This window comes from Chelonoidis abingdonii, chromosome 7 (genome assembly GCF_003597395.2).
Source record: "Chelonoidis abingdonii isolate Lonesome George chromosome 7, CheloAbing_2.0, whole genome shotgun sequence".
Classification (NCBI taxonomy): domain Eukaryota; kingdom Metazoa; phylum Chordata; order Testudines; family Testudinidae; genus Chelonoidis; species Chelonoidis abingdonii.
Genome location: NC_133775.1, coordinates 13,475,164 through 13,489,363, shown reverse-complemented (window position 1 = coordinate 13,489,363; position 14,200 = coordinate 13,475,164). Strand labels below are relative to the sequence as shown.

At 47.8% G+C, this 14,200-nt stretch overlaps 1 protein-coding gene across 2 annotated transcripts in view; it reads right to left on the bottom strand.

The window, feature by feature from the left end:
- The window catches only part of ACOT11 (acyl-CoA thioesterase 11), a 69,450-nt gene extending 57,624 nt beyond the window's left edge, over window positions 1-11,826 (bottom strand). Inside the window, exon 1 of one of the 2 annotated variants that reach the window (XM_032766912.2) lies at window positions 11,588-11,826. The gene's annotated coding sequence lies outside the window, so the exon portion shown is untranslated. The remainder of the gene's footprint in view (window positions 1-11,587) is intronic. The other variant, XM_032766911.2, reaches the window with a different exon arrangement.
- Between the last annotated feature and the right edge of the window lie 2,374 nt (window positions 11,827-14,200).

Here is a 14,200-nt window from a genome sequence, read left to right as displayed (position 1 = left end):
GTAGCAGGAAAACGTTTACTCATGCTCTGCTGCTGCTTAGGTAGCTTCCTCCTCACCCAACACTTGAATACAAGTTAGTATAACTTGCATACTGACAAAGGCATAAATAGGTCTAAGGGAACAGAACAGATCAGGAGTGAGGCACAGGGTCACAACACCACTCAAATTTGACCCAGACATCCTTCTGTCGTAGCGAGCAGGAGCCCAAGCAGTGGCAGGATGAACAGCTTGCGCCAGCGGATCCACAGCACTGAGCGGTCCGTATGGCTGTTATTCACACTAGAAAATAGGAGCCCAGCGCTGGGTCAATAATGCAAACAAATAACGTCACAGAGTGATGGAGGAGATGAAGGACCCACAACTGAAGTCGTCACAACGTATCAATCAAATTACTTCTCCAGCATTTGCAAACATTCTTAGTTGTATCAAACTCCAGCAGGCACTGAGCAGATGGAGATACTTGAGAAGTACTTATTGCCCAGTTATTCCAATATTAAGTGTGGGAAGGGAAACTGAGGGAGCAGGAGGTTCCACATTAAAGGAGAAAAAAATAAAAAAACAGGTAGTCATGGCTTAGGAGTTTTCTGGTCAGTGGAAACCACAACATCCAAAACAGGAGAACTGCACTATGCTATTATCATCATCTCAACAGCTGGGCTGCACTCAGCTTTGACAGAATATTCCAGGGTGTCAAGAACTGCAAGGAAAGTGCCTAGGTTATGCACATTAATTTACACTCTAGAGACCCGGAAATATTAACAAGATGGAAGGGTATTTTTAGAATATTCGGCTATTGAAACTAAGCAAGGAAGTGTCTGTCCTCATTAAAATCTTCACTCACTCAACTGTCAAATTTTTAAAGCTGTTGACTGATGCAGCCTTTAGCGGTCACCATGGCAACAAGATACATTACCTAGGCGATGATGCTCTTATGCTGTCACCCCTTGAGTGACCCAGTTCTACAAAAAAAAAAAGTTTGTATTAAAAAAAAACCTTCAAGTGGAATTTTTTCTTTGGCTCCTGCCATGTTCATTTTCTGTGCTGCTGAAGGCGTAATGAGAGTCTACATGCTTCCAATGTGCCAGCAAGATCAAAAGCAGGAGAGCTGGTAGGAGAGAAGATTCCAGAATATCTCCACAAATAAGGATCACACTGGATTAAGTGCAATGTGGACGTGGTGACAACTCATTTGTGACTAAGTCGAGAGCTGGCTACCCGGGAAGCTATTTTCCGATCAGCCGTTTTATCACGTGATCAATCGTCTGAAAATTCACAACTTAAGTTCGCTAGTTAGTTTCCTGTTGGAAAAATGTGTTGCCCAGTCAGGAAGCAGAAACAATACCACATGACCAATCGCAACCCCAACTGAGATGAGACTGCTGCTTGTTTTAAAAATCTACCAACTGAGCAGGGAGGGGAGTGGGAGCTCCTGTTAGCAGAGAAGGACAGGGACTACTGCTCCATCACCCTGCTCTTCCTCTACCCCTTCCTGGTGCAGGAGAAGACATCGTTTAATCCTTGTTAAGTATAGAGCTTTGAGAACTGTGTGGACAGCATGTCAGTGGTGACTGGAGCTTTAAGGTCTGGATCATTCTTGGTTGGATGTATAATCCACACAAGGAGAATGTGGGTCTTTGTCCTCCTTTTGGTGGGCCAGTCACAAGAAGGATCATGAGCTGGTCCTGCTTGTTGCTCTGAGGCAGAGTCACAGTTAGGTGAAGAAGTGATAGGAGCTTGTGCTTTCAGCACTGGGAGGACTGGGCTCAAAGTCACCCCAAAGGGGGTCAGTTCCATGTATTTCACACTGAATTACTTGGAGACTGAGCTAGGAACAGAGTGGGTCAGACCAGGAGCGGCGCCAGGGTTTCTGATGCCCTAGGCGGACGGCCATTCCCCCCCCCCCCCCCGCGGGTCCGGTGGAGCTGCCGCAGTCATGTCAGTGGACGGTGTGCTGGTCTAAAGGCTCCGGTGGACCTTCCGCCGGCATGACTGCGGTAGGTCCACCGGAGCCTTTAGACCAGCGCACCGTCCGCTGACATGACTGCGGCAGCTCTGCCAGACCTTCACAGCAGCGGGCCGTCCGCCGGCATCACTGCGGTAAGTCCACCGGAGCCTTTAGACCAGCGCACCGTCCGCTGACATGACTGCGGCAGCTCTGCCAGACCTTCACAGCAGCGGGCCGTCCGCCGGCATCACTGCGGTAGGTCCCCCGGACCCGTGTGCCGCCTCCCCGGCAAAATAGCGCCCCCCAAAAATTCTGGCGCCCTAAGCCATTGCCTATGTCGCCTAAATGGTAGCGCCAGCCCTGGGTCAGATGTGACTTGTGAACAAAGAGCTTCCCGGTGCTGACCATTCCACTTATGTTGCTTGTCTCCAGGTAGTCATAGCAGCTGGACTGAAAGAGGCATGATTCGGTTCACTGGAATCACACTCCCCTCCCCCTCTTGTACACCCTTCATGGATTTCTCCCAGAGCCAGCTCCTCCTCCTCCCCCTCCCCCAAGGTCACAAGCCTCACTCCATCTTTTAATCTCACTGCTCTAAATCCTAACATATCTTACTCCAGCTCATCTCATTTCGCTTTTCTCTCATCCACTGGATGTTTGGTGACCCTTATATGAGATGAGTTTGGTAGGTCTCTGATCCATCTCTCATCACAAACCAATCACCCCACCTTGCACTAACTGAGAAAGACTGCATGGGCCACAGAGAGTGAACTGCTACCCTACCCAGAGAGGAAGTCTGTCCCTCCTTCAGTCCAAATGCCCTTCCTCCTCTCCCCACATCATGTCCTGCCTTTCATGGGTCCCTGTGCCACCACTGTGAGCAGACTGAAGATCTGCTGGGGCAGCAGGAGAGAAGCTACACAGGACTCTCGGGCACTGAGCAGCCTGCAGAAGATACACCATCATCCTGAATGCCGCTCAGCAGATGTCACTTGTGAGGCAGGACAGAAGGAGGGGCAAAACTTAGGGTTGCCAACTTTGGTTGGATGAATTCCTGGAGATTTCATCATGACAAAGATTAAGCTTTAACTGAAGGTTAATTCCTGGAGACTCCCAGACAACCCTGGAGGGTTGGCAACCCTAGGCAAAAGCAGCTGACTACAGGAGGGCCCGCCTCCTTTGATAGGATGCATCCAGAGACAGGCTGGCCTCATTTCCCAGCATCCTTTCTGAAAGACACTGTCTCTTTACCTTAGCCCAACCCCCACACCAATGCTCCCCACCCCCTTCAGGCTCCCACTGGAGCTTTCTCCTGTCACTCAGGAGAACTCCCTTCCAGCTGCTCATCTGGCCTTGCTGAGGCAAGCCAGAAGGAAAAGTGCCATCTACAAAGTCTAACTCTTTCCTACTGCACCCTGGGATTTTCTTTGAAGTCTCCCATCCAAGTTCCGAGCAGGTCCAGTCCTACCTAGTTTAAGGAGTTCTAAGCAGATTGCAACAGATCGCGGGCATTCATAGCCATTCCAGAGTGAGGCCACACCCACATACCAGACCCTAAGAAGGAACTATCCTCAGACTGCTAAGTGCTCAAAATAAAAGTGGCCGGGCTTCTATGAACTGCACGTTTCCAGGCCGGTCTCTTATTACCATGGGATTGTCCCTTCTTGGCTCCTTTCTATGCAGGGCCGCCTGAGAGGGAGAGGGGGCCAAGTGGGGCAATTTGCGCCAGGCCCCACAGGGCCCCCATGAGAGTTTTTCAGGGGCCCTGGAGTGGGGTCCTTTGCTCGATCCAGGGGACCCAGAAAACTCTTGCGGGGCCCGGGCCCTTGGAGCTTCTTCTACTCCAGGTCTTCGGCAGCGGGGGGGGGGGGGGGGGCCTTCCGCTCCGGACCCCACCGCCAAAGTGGCCCGGAAGAACCCGCCGCCAGGGGCTCCTTCCATCCTGGAAACCCGCTGCCGAGCGCCGGGTCTTTGGCAGCAAGTTCAGCCGCCCAGGCCCCCTGTATTCCTCTGGCCGGCCCTGTTTCTATGAGCTAGTTCAAGGTAATCGCATTCAAGACCAGTGCAGAGCAGAACGAGATTGAGAAGAAACGTAGTGTGAGTGTAGGGGCATGAGGCGGGGACTGTTTATCTGTACCCTGAGGTGAGGTTTATGCAGAGGATATTCGGAGAATTGCCATGGTGGAATGTCAGGAAGCTAGTGCAGACAGTCCAGCAGGACTCCCTCCCTAGGTGGGGTGACCAGACAGCAAGTGTAAAAATTGGCGATTTGGGGGGGGGGGGGGTGAGAAATTAGGAGCCCTATATAATAAAAAGCCCCAAATATCGGGACTGTCTCTATAAAATCAGGACATGTGGTCACCCTACTCCCAGGCAGGAGAACAGTAAAAGTTGAATGGGTCTAAACTAGCAAAACAGCAAAGCATCATGGGGGCACTCTCTTAGGGCTTGTCTACCTGGGAAAGTTCACCAGCAGTACTAAGTGATGGAATTTTAATGCTATATGTAGTTATCCTGGTGTAACTCCCCATGTAGACATCTGAAACAGAGGCTTTTTTGGTTTGTTATTTATCTGTGTTCTCACTGCCCCAAGGAGCCCAGTCATGGACCAGGACCCATTGTGCTAGGTGCTGTACAAACAGAAGAAATGTGCCCCAGAGAGCATACAATCAGAACGTGAGACAAGAGACAACAGATGGATACAGACAGACAGAAGAGTACAGGGAGTCAGCATGACATGCGAGGTCTCAGCACACCAGCAGCCTAACTGTTGTCAATTGTTTTTAGGGCGTGTAACAAAAGCCAGTGAATACAAGGGTAATGGGCCTCAGGCATAGACTGAGGGGGCAGGGCTTTGAGAAAAGGGAATTTCCTGACTGAGGGGTGCAGGGGATAGGAAGACACAGACCTCACTAGCAAACGAATAAAAATATGTGCTCTTACAATTGGAGTTAACACCATTTTTTTCTGCAGCGAAGACAAGGCTGGATTCCAAGAGCACGTTGGCCTCCTAAAAGGATGTAAGTTCGGTCTTGTCTTTTTTTTTTCCTGCAACTGCAGAAGGAAGGAAGCCCATCTAACTAAGGCCTGGGCTACATTTCAAACTTAGATCAACTAACTACATTGCTCAGGGCAGTGAAAAATTGTGCCATTGTTAAGGTGACCTAAGCCAAGCCCTACTGTGCTGCAAGAAGATTGACAGAAGGTATTTTTTCCACTGATGTAGTTAATCTACTTCTTTTGATAAGCAGTAGCTTGAATGATGGAAGAATTCTTCTGTCAATATAGGAAGTGTCTCCACTATGGGGCTACATCGGCACAGCTGTGGTTGAGTAGCTGTACTGTAGGCATGCCCATAGCGCAGGGGCGGGCAAAACATTTTGGCCTGAGGGCCACATCAGGTTTCATAAATTGTATGGAAGGCCAGTTATAGGAGGGGGTCGTGTCCCATCCAACACCCTCCCCATTCCCTGATAGCCCCTCTGGGAACCCTGCCCCCAAGCCCCCACCACCCCATTAAACCCCTCTCCTTCCTGACTGCCCTCCAGGACCCCTGCCTCTATTCAATCCCCTATTCCCCCCCGAACCCCTATCCATCAGCCCAAACTCCCCTGCCCTCTATCCAACCCCCCCTGCCCCTTTACTGCACTGCCTGGAGCGCCGGTGGCTGGCAGCGCTACAGCCGCCGCCCAGTTGAAGCCGGGCCATGCTGCCACCACCACCACAACGCAGCACAGAGCACTGGGTCAGGTCGAGCTCTGCAGCTGAGCTGCCCCAGGAGCTCACAGCGCTACCACCCAGAGAATTTCACTGGCGGTGGAGCGAGCAAGCTGAGGCTGTGCCCAGTGGGGGGCGGGGGGTGAGGGGCAGGGGCAGCAAAGAGACAGCAGGCGAGGGGCTGGGGGCAAGCCTCCCAGGCCAGGAGCTCAGGGGCCGGGCAGGACGGTCGACCCGTAGTTTGCCCACCCCTGCTATAGTGTGTAATTAAGCACAAGGTTAGTCTCTGCTAGCTATGCATGGCTCTTTGTTGTTTTCACAGCAGTTTGTCCAACGCTTTGTTCCATTTACGAATAAACCTGCTTATTTTTAAAAAGTGGTTGGTTGCTATCTCATGGACCCAGGCTCCTGAAGGGAAGAGGGACAGATAGCGCTGCACAGGTCTGAGTGGATAAGTAGCTAGCACAGGCAGGATGCTGTATCCAGATCCTGGTCTAAGAGTGGGTGAAGTGCAAAATCTCACTCCCAAGACAGGTAAAGGCATGACGGCCGACAGCTGAGGGGTGCATGAAGAGAGGCCAGAGATGCAATCAGCTCCATAATCCTGACCCGGGTTTTGCACCAATATAGCCAAGCACCTTCCACCCCCAGCTAGGTCACTTTGCTTATTCATGTAGGAGACCAATGGCACATCACCACACGGCATCCTTTCTGCTCCCTCTTTAAATGACTGAAACTTGCAGTAAATGGAAAGCAGTGTGACCTGGTCAACAGGGCACTGGACTGGAATTCAGAAGACTTTGGTTCTATCCCCAGCTCTACCACTGGGTGACCTTGGGCAAAAATCACTTCACATCATGCCTCAGTTTGCCCATCTGTAAGATGGGGATAAGGATACTGACTTCGTTTGTAAAACACTTTGGGAGACCTATAGAAGGAGGAGAGCTAGGTATTAGTAATTAAACAACAAACCATGGATGCTCTCATCCGCAACAAATGCCTTGATCAAAGGAGACATTCATGCCTGGCAAATAAAATGGAGAGGGAGGGAGAAGTATGTACAAGGCTGAACTGCCATTCAGAATCTTAAGTGAACACTGTTCTCACCATCTCCAAACAGCTGGAAATTAGAAGTGGAAAAGATGTTCATGATCATCTCATCTGTCAACCATGCACTGGCAGGAAGATGTCAGATGAATAAGATCTCACGTGCTCTGTGCAGCAGTTTTAGACAACACAAGCAACGCACTACTTCCTTTGGGAGACCATCCCACCACCTTACAGAATGCACCACACCTTCACCCTGATATTTAACCTGCATTTTCCTTTGTTCAGCTTCATCCTCTTACTCCTCATTCCATCCCCTTGAAGATCCCTACCAACTCCTGGGGATATTTAAAAATGGGGGGGGGGGGGGATGAGCAGTGAATGTAGATCTCATGGGGGATTATTGGTGTGTAATTAAGCAATATCCATAGTAACAAGCAAATCTGCATGTGTTAAAAAATTAACTTGACCTAGTTTGAGAAATTCTAGCGTCTCAACAATGCATTATGTTTCCCCACAAATTCACCAGTGCCAACAAAGGGAGAGGGAGAAGGAGCTTTAAATAAATTCTCTGCAGCAAAGGAGGAGAGTCAGAATGAAGCGGGGGGGTGGGGGCGAAAAAGGATGGTGGTTCAGTGACTCAAGTCGCCTAATGATTGCTGACATTTTACACATCATATCACAAGGCTCCTCAGTGGAGAGAGAAACAGAACAACCCGTTTTGCTGCCAGAACAAAGAGGTACACTCACCATTTGGTCACCAAGCCTTGCTCCGGAGCAGATGAAGTTTAAAGATGTTGCGAAAAGTTTAAAGACTGTCACCGGGAGAAACAGGAAAACACACAATATCCAGCAGCCAGAACAACTGAGGTCAGGAGATATATTGATACACTCGGCAGTTCTGAGAGGTTTTTCCCTTCCCCTCCCTTTCTAGAGAGACCATCATTGTAATATTTGGCCTCTATTTACGGGTGTTAAGAGTATCTGAGCTCCTGCCATGTTAGAAAAAAAAAAAAAACAAAAAAAACCACCATGAGCGGCAGCGAAGTCCGTAATGGACTTTATTGTCTAAGACCCTGGTATTCGTATTTTATTATTGTTAAACATGTATATTGCAGTAGTCTCTGATGGCAACATGCAGGCTGCCCCCACCCCTATCACGCCATGCAACACACAAACACATCACAAGTGCCCCATAGTCCCTGCCCCCCCCTTTTTCCCCCCTCTTAACTGAATCTTGGAATGCTGCTTTTTGATATTGTTTTGTTGAACTAGTGGAGCTGCCTGGCCAAGAAACAGGCATTAGAAGTTAGGGCTCCTAATTGACTTGCTCCTTGTAAAAAGTTAATGGAATAAAGCACAAGCAAATAAAAAAGTCAAACGTAGAGTTACCTGCAATGAAACCACTCTCACACAACCAAGAGCAGAGCAAATTCAAGACCTTACAGGTCATTTCAGGACTGTAATTTGTGCTGATCTTCAGAGGTCAGTCTTGGGCATCAGGCAGTGCTGCTGATCTTTGAAGAACCCGAGCAATTCATTTACACTGGATTGGATCAGTTTTCACACCCAAGGATGACTCGGCAAGCAAGAGGAATAGAATTTGTTTGTTAAATTAAAAGCTACTACCGTGGCTCCCCCTGACTTTTGTAGACCTGGCAAGAGACCCCATGAAGACACTAGCTGAAGAGGGTAAGGAAAACAGGATTAGCAGACTGATCCCAGACTAGGTTAGGGAAGCAAAGCCTACCACAGTCCCTCCTGAAGGTTGAGAAGAGGAGCATCTGCCTGAAGGTAGCGAGTCTGGTAGTTATCATCTAGGCTGCCCCACATAAGGGCAAAAGCAGGGACATACTGCAAAGATTCATCAGCCTTTGGAGAATCCCCCACCCATCACAAGGATAACCCCTGCAGATGGGAGCCAATGAAAGATCCATTGTAGGGCACTATCAGAGGTCGGTCCTTCATTTGGTAGAGAAGGACTTCTCTCTTCCCTCTCCATGCTGAGTATATTAGCTCAAACAAACATCAGATTCTTTTCAGAATCTGTTGTGGCTTAACCTACACGCCCATGGGAACTGGTTCCCTTAGGGCCTGTTTGGCATCAGGGCTTGTTTACGGTTTTCAAAAAAGGTCTTGCCAGCTTGGAAGAAAGAAATCAGTGTGCAAATCCAAAGCCTTCCCGCACACTGCTGCCTGCTTGAATGCATTGCCTTTGCTACACTCCAACGCTCGTTTCATGCTGGGCCGTGAAAGGACATCGGGCATTGTTCAGAGGCATAAGCCTGCTAAGGCACCACACACTGACCCCATGCAATTCGCAGCATTGGAGCCACTAAGAGAGACAAGCCAAGTCACATAGCAAGGACACAAACCAGAAAAATGAATGAACTAGATTAATGAAGTCCAATTTGGCTCTGGACGAGCTGGATTTTGAGTGTTCTCTGGCAACGCATACGACGCTTAACTATGATTTTGTTAAACATTTGAGTCATGCTGTGTTCTAGGGAACCAAGAGAAAGGTGGGGCCAAATCCAGCCCTGGTGTAAGTGAATCAGCTTAGTCAGTCAGCTGAACAGCTCTTTGGAAATGGACAGCCCAAGCCACACGAGAAACCTTTACCACTGACAAACATGGGTTTTTGATCTGTGTCAGATCCCCTTCCTCCTCTCTCTATCTTCAGGGACCCACTTAAATAACCCACCAAATAGCAATAAAGAATAGGGTCAATAGCACGACAGGTAACCACCTTGCTTATCGCAAGCCTGCTGCATACATGTGCAAGAGGTAACTCTTCCTCCTAGCATTGCAATTCCAAGAGTAATTTTGTTTGTTTCCAACGGACTATTGTTACTGCCCCTGTGCTCGTTAATTTCTTAAGATCACATCACAAAAGGATGCCCACAAAAGCTAAAATGAAAATCAGCTTGTCAAGTCACTTGAAAACAAGTTGAGAAGCATCAGGATAATAAAAAAGGAGCACTTGCATGCTGGGGTATGTGCAGAGATGGAAGGTTTCATTAGACAGCTGTCCTACTGAGGACTCCAAAGTCCCCACTGATTACTTTGTGCAAAAATGGCCTTAACACAGCGTGCTCTGAATGCAAAGGTCATAACACTATTACCACATGTGTTATAGCAGCTTTCATCTAGAAGGATTCCAAAGAATTGTGGGAACCTGTTGGTAAACCTGATTGATAGGCAGGCATTGCTGGGGCAGACCAAAGTATGTGTTTAAACCACACACAGGCAGGGCTGCCAGGGGGGAGGGGGGGGGCAGCAAGTGGGACAATTTGCCCCAGGCCCCACAGGGGCCCCATGAGCCCTGGCCTGGCGGCAGTCCAGGTCTTCAGTGGCATTTCAGCGGCAGGGGGCCCTTGAGTTGTTCTGCGTCTTCAGCAGCACTGAAGGGCTCCCAGCTGCCGAAATGCCACCGAAGACCCAGACCGCCGCCAGGTGAGTACAAGTGCTGCAGCTTCCCCCTTTGCCCCAGGCCCCCTGAATCCTCTGGCCGGTCCTGCACACAGGAAAACTACACAACTGCTCAACAGCAGCAAGTTAATGCTTGACATTTGTGTAGCTTACGGTTTTAAATTTGCACACAAAACTCAGAGTCTGTCATGCCTCTGCCATCTCCCAGGTCCTCCTTTAAAAAAAACCTGCTTCTTCCAAAAGGCCTATAAAATCTAGTTCTTCCCCCAAAGGAAGATTTAAAAAAGCAGCTAAAAAGAGTTAAAGAACACACATGATGCCTGATACACAACTCCACTCAGTCAGCTGTTGCATCCCGTTCCCCATCCCTCATCTCTATGGTTGGTGGTTTAATTAAAGGCCAGTCCTGCACCACTGGTCAATGCAAGTTTTTTCCATGGACATGCAAGTCAGGAGGATCCTGGCCTGAGACTGTAAGCTCCTCAGCACTGTAAGAACCTCGCACGCTTGTAGTGTACTGGCGTTTGATAATTAAACCGTCTCCAGTAGCTTGTGAGGTTGAAAGAAAAAGGAGCAGATTTTCAAGAGCAGCTCCAGGCCAGATTTTTCAACCACTTAGCTCCCACAGCTGGGCCAGATTTTCAGAACAGCTCAGCTCCCACTGAGGCACCACAATAAAGGCTAGACATTCACGAGTTTCCATATGTGCAGAGTTCTTCTGAAAAATATAGCCTCAATTTAATGAAAGGTTTAAGATTTCGTCCAGAATTTCACCCACTTAAGCTCTCTCATTTCTGCAATGCTAATAGCACAATTAGGAGTAATACACCCTGCTGGAATACTTAGTTAGCTGCAAACATCTGGGTCTAGCATCTTCTTCCAGTGCCCATGCCATAGATTAATGCTATCTAATCGTAAATCCTCATCCTGCATCCACACAAGTGGCTTCCCCTAGCGATTTGCATAATATTTATGAAATTAACCAACAGATCAGAAGCATGCTGTATGTGACATGCAGCATGTATACAGGCTGCCGAGGTTTCAGGTTATATCCTCCTCCAGGGCACTACCATGTGCCACACAACACACCCTAAACCCAGAGCTTTCTGCTCCATGCAAAGCAAGTTGAAAAAGTTCATTAGTTTCACTAGAGATAAAAGCCACCCTAAGTTGCTTGCTCATCTAGGAAACCTTGAAAGGTTTTGTCGCTTTCCTTCCCAAGGCAAACACCAGCTGAAGCCAAAAGAGAAAGCTGTGTAAAGTTCTGCATGGAGGCAGCTGTGACAGTGCAAAAAGGATTTAGCACTAAACACGTGTACATCCCGCTGGCAGCGCACTCTCAGCTGCCTCACCAAAACCAGGTGCTCCCCCAAGATCAACAGCTGCCCCCTTAAACAGGCTTCTCGCTTCCCAGCAAAGCTAACAGTTTTAGCCGCCCAATCTCACCTCAGCCAGAAGGAGCTTCGCATTTGCTGAACAGGCCAGAGTAATGTTGCAATTCTGGTCTGTCGCAGAGGAACAACAGCATCAGGCAGTGACCTGCCCTGAAGGAGAAATACCAGACCACCTGCTTGTACTTTTCACCCCCACGCTCCCTCTCACTCTTTTCCCTCTCTGGCCTTTCAGGCAGAGCCCCTGCCAGAACTGTCCTTTGGATCAGAGGAAATGGCCCTCCCCTTAGTTCCCTGAAAACAGTCAGATGAAGTTTTCTTAAGGTGGCACCTACAAGTTCTTGCCTTCCAGATAGCTACTTTGCTTTGTTTACTGGCCAATTCTTTGACTTGCTGTCTCTACTTTCCAGCTTAGCTGTTTGCTTCCCCTAATCTTTTCTTCTTAAAAAATATTATACATCTCTACCCTGATATAACGCCACCCAATATAACACAAATTCAGCTATAACGCAGTAAAGCAGCACTCTGGGGAACGGGGTGGGGGGCTGCGTGATCCGGCGGATCAAATCAAGTTCAATATAATGCAGTAAGATTTTTTGGCTCCCGAGGACAGCGTTATATCACTATATATAGCACACACATACTCCTATTGGACCTTCAGTCAGACACAATATTCATGAGAAACTGCCATGAATGTGATTAGGAACAAAACTACCAGTTTCAAAATTAAATCACCTAGTACAAGTAAAATTATAAAAGGAAATGGTTGTCAGACCAGGCTTCCACAGGTATGACACAGAAATACCCAGATCTAACACCTACATGTGTCGTTTGACAGAAGTATTAAGAGAAAAGGTTGAGCAGACTTTCAGGAATTGATTTTCTTTTAATCTTTTTTCAGGAAGCAGCTAGTCTGAATGCTAATGTTTTTCCACCTGTTCCTCAGCTTTGGGTTTAAGACCTACTTACACACAGGTATGACAAGTTTGCAACACACTGTGCATTTGCAGTGGAGTTTTTATTCCATCTCCCACCTGAATAAAAAAATTCAGTGGGTTATTCCAAGTTAGCCCTGGATTCTTTACACATGTACAGTATGTCCAGACTACCCGCCGTATCAGCGGGTAACGATCGATTTTTTGGGGATTGATAAATCGCGTCTCATCTAGACGCAATATATCAATCCCCGAACGCGCTCCCGTCAACTCCGGAACTCCACCGGAGCAAGCAACGGTAGCAGAGTCGACACGGGGAGCTGCGGACGTTGATCCCACACGGTGAGAATGGGAGGTAAGTCAGGATAAGATACTTTGACTTCAGCTACGGTATTGCCGTAGCTGAAGTTGCGTATCTTACATTGACACACACACCCCAGTGTAGACCAGGCCGTAGTGTACGTGACCCCACTTAAAGTATTACCTTGTAAATGCTGGCCTGGAGAAACTGCTGGATTAGCTATCTTGAGGGAGGTCCATTGTTGCCTAGCAATGTTAGTTTGTTCTGATGACAATGTTTATAAGGTAGGTGGGAAACTTGAAAGGGTGCAGACTTTAGCAGGCCTGAACTGGTGTCTCCTGCAGTTTAATTTAATTTATCTCAATATATTTATCTTTTCAAATTTACCTCTGGCATTGAAGGGGTACAAATCCACACAGCTTCAATGGAGTTATGCCAATTTACAATAGCTGAGAATCTGGCCCTATTATTATTGGGCTAAATATAACAATACTGATGATTAAAAACCAAAGATACAAGTGACAAAGGAAAGACTCTTTACACAGTGCCATTGCAAGAGAGGTAGAAAGAATCAACGGCGCTAACAAGGAAGAGGAGAATGGCTTTTTTTGTAACACACGATACAGCCTCTCCAGGAGTCAAATCAGCTTTATACAAATAGATATTGAGCTGTATTCTTACACTCCTTTATAAGGAGCCTTGGAAATAAGAAAATTAGAAGATCTACATTTTTATACATACATGCTACTTAAATTTTTACCATTTCATTTCTAATACAGACATTAAATTCAAACTGGAAACAAATGTGCACTTTTTTTTTTTTTTTTTAAATACACAGTGAGGGTAATTACCCATTGGAACATCTTCCCACAAGATGTGGGGGGAATCACGTCACTAGGCATCTTTCAATCAAGATTGAATTAATGACTAAGGCCCTGATGCTACAGACACTTATGCACATGTGTCACTTTACTATGGGAAATAGTTCACACAGGAGTTAAATTATGTGCTAAGTGTTTGCAGGTTTGGGGCCTAAAAGCAATATTCTGTTCAGCTATAGATTATTGGGTTGGAGACAGGAATCACTTGAAGAAGCTGTGTGGCTTGTGCTGCGCTGGAGAGCAGACTTGGTGATCAATGGTCCCATCTGGCTGCCCAGGAAGCACAGTTTATGAATGAACACTTACCTGCGGTTTCATTTTTTAAAGTTGTTGTCGCTCAGAGACTCGAGGAGCTGAACAGCACTAACCTCCCCTGACATGACCCAGAGAGGCCAAAGCTGGCTATTCAGTAAACGTGTTCATGTTTAGCCTGCTTAGAGGGTGTGGGGGGCGGGGCGGGGCGGTTCTACTTAGATATCCTTTATTCTTGAGCAGTTGGGGCTTTTTGTCGGGTGTTGCCTGACTGAAGATATTTTGCCAGGGCTTAAAGA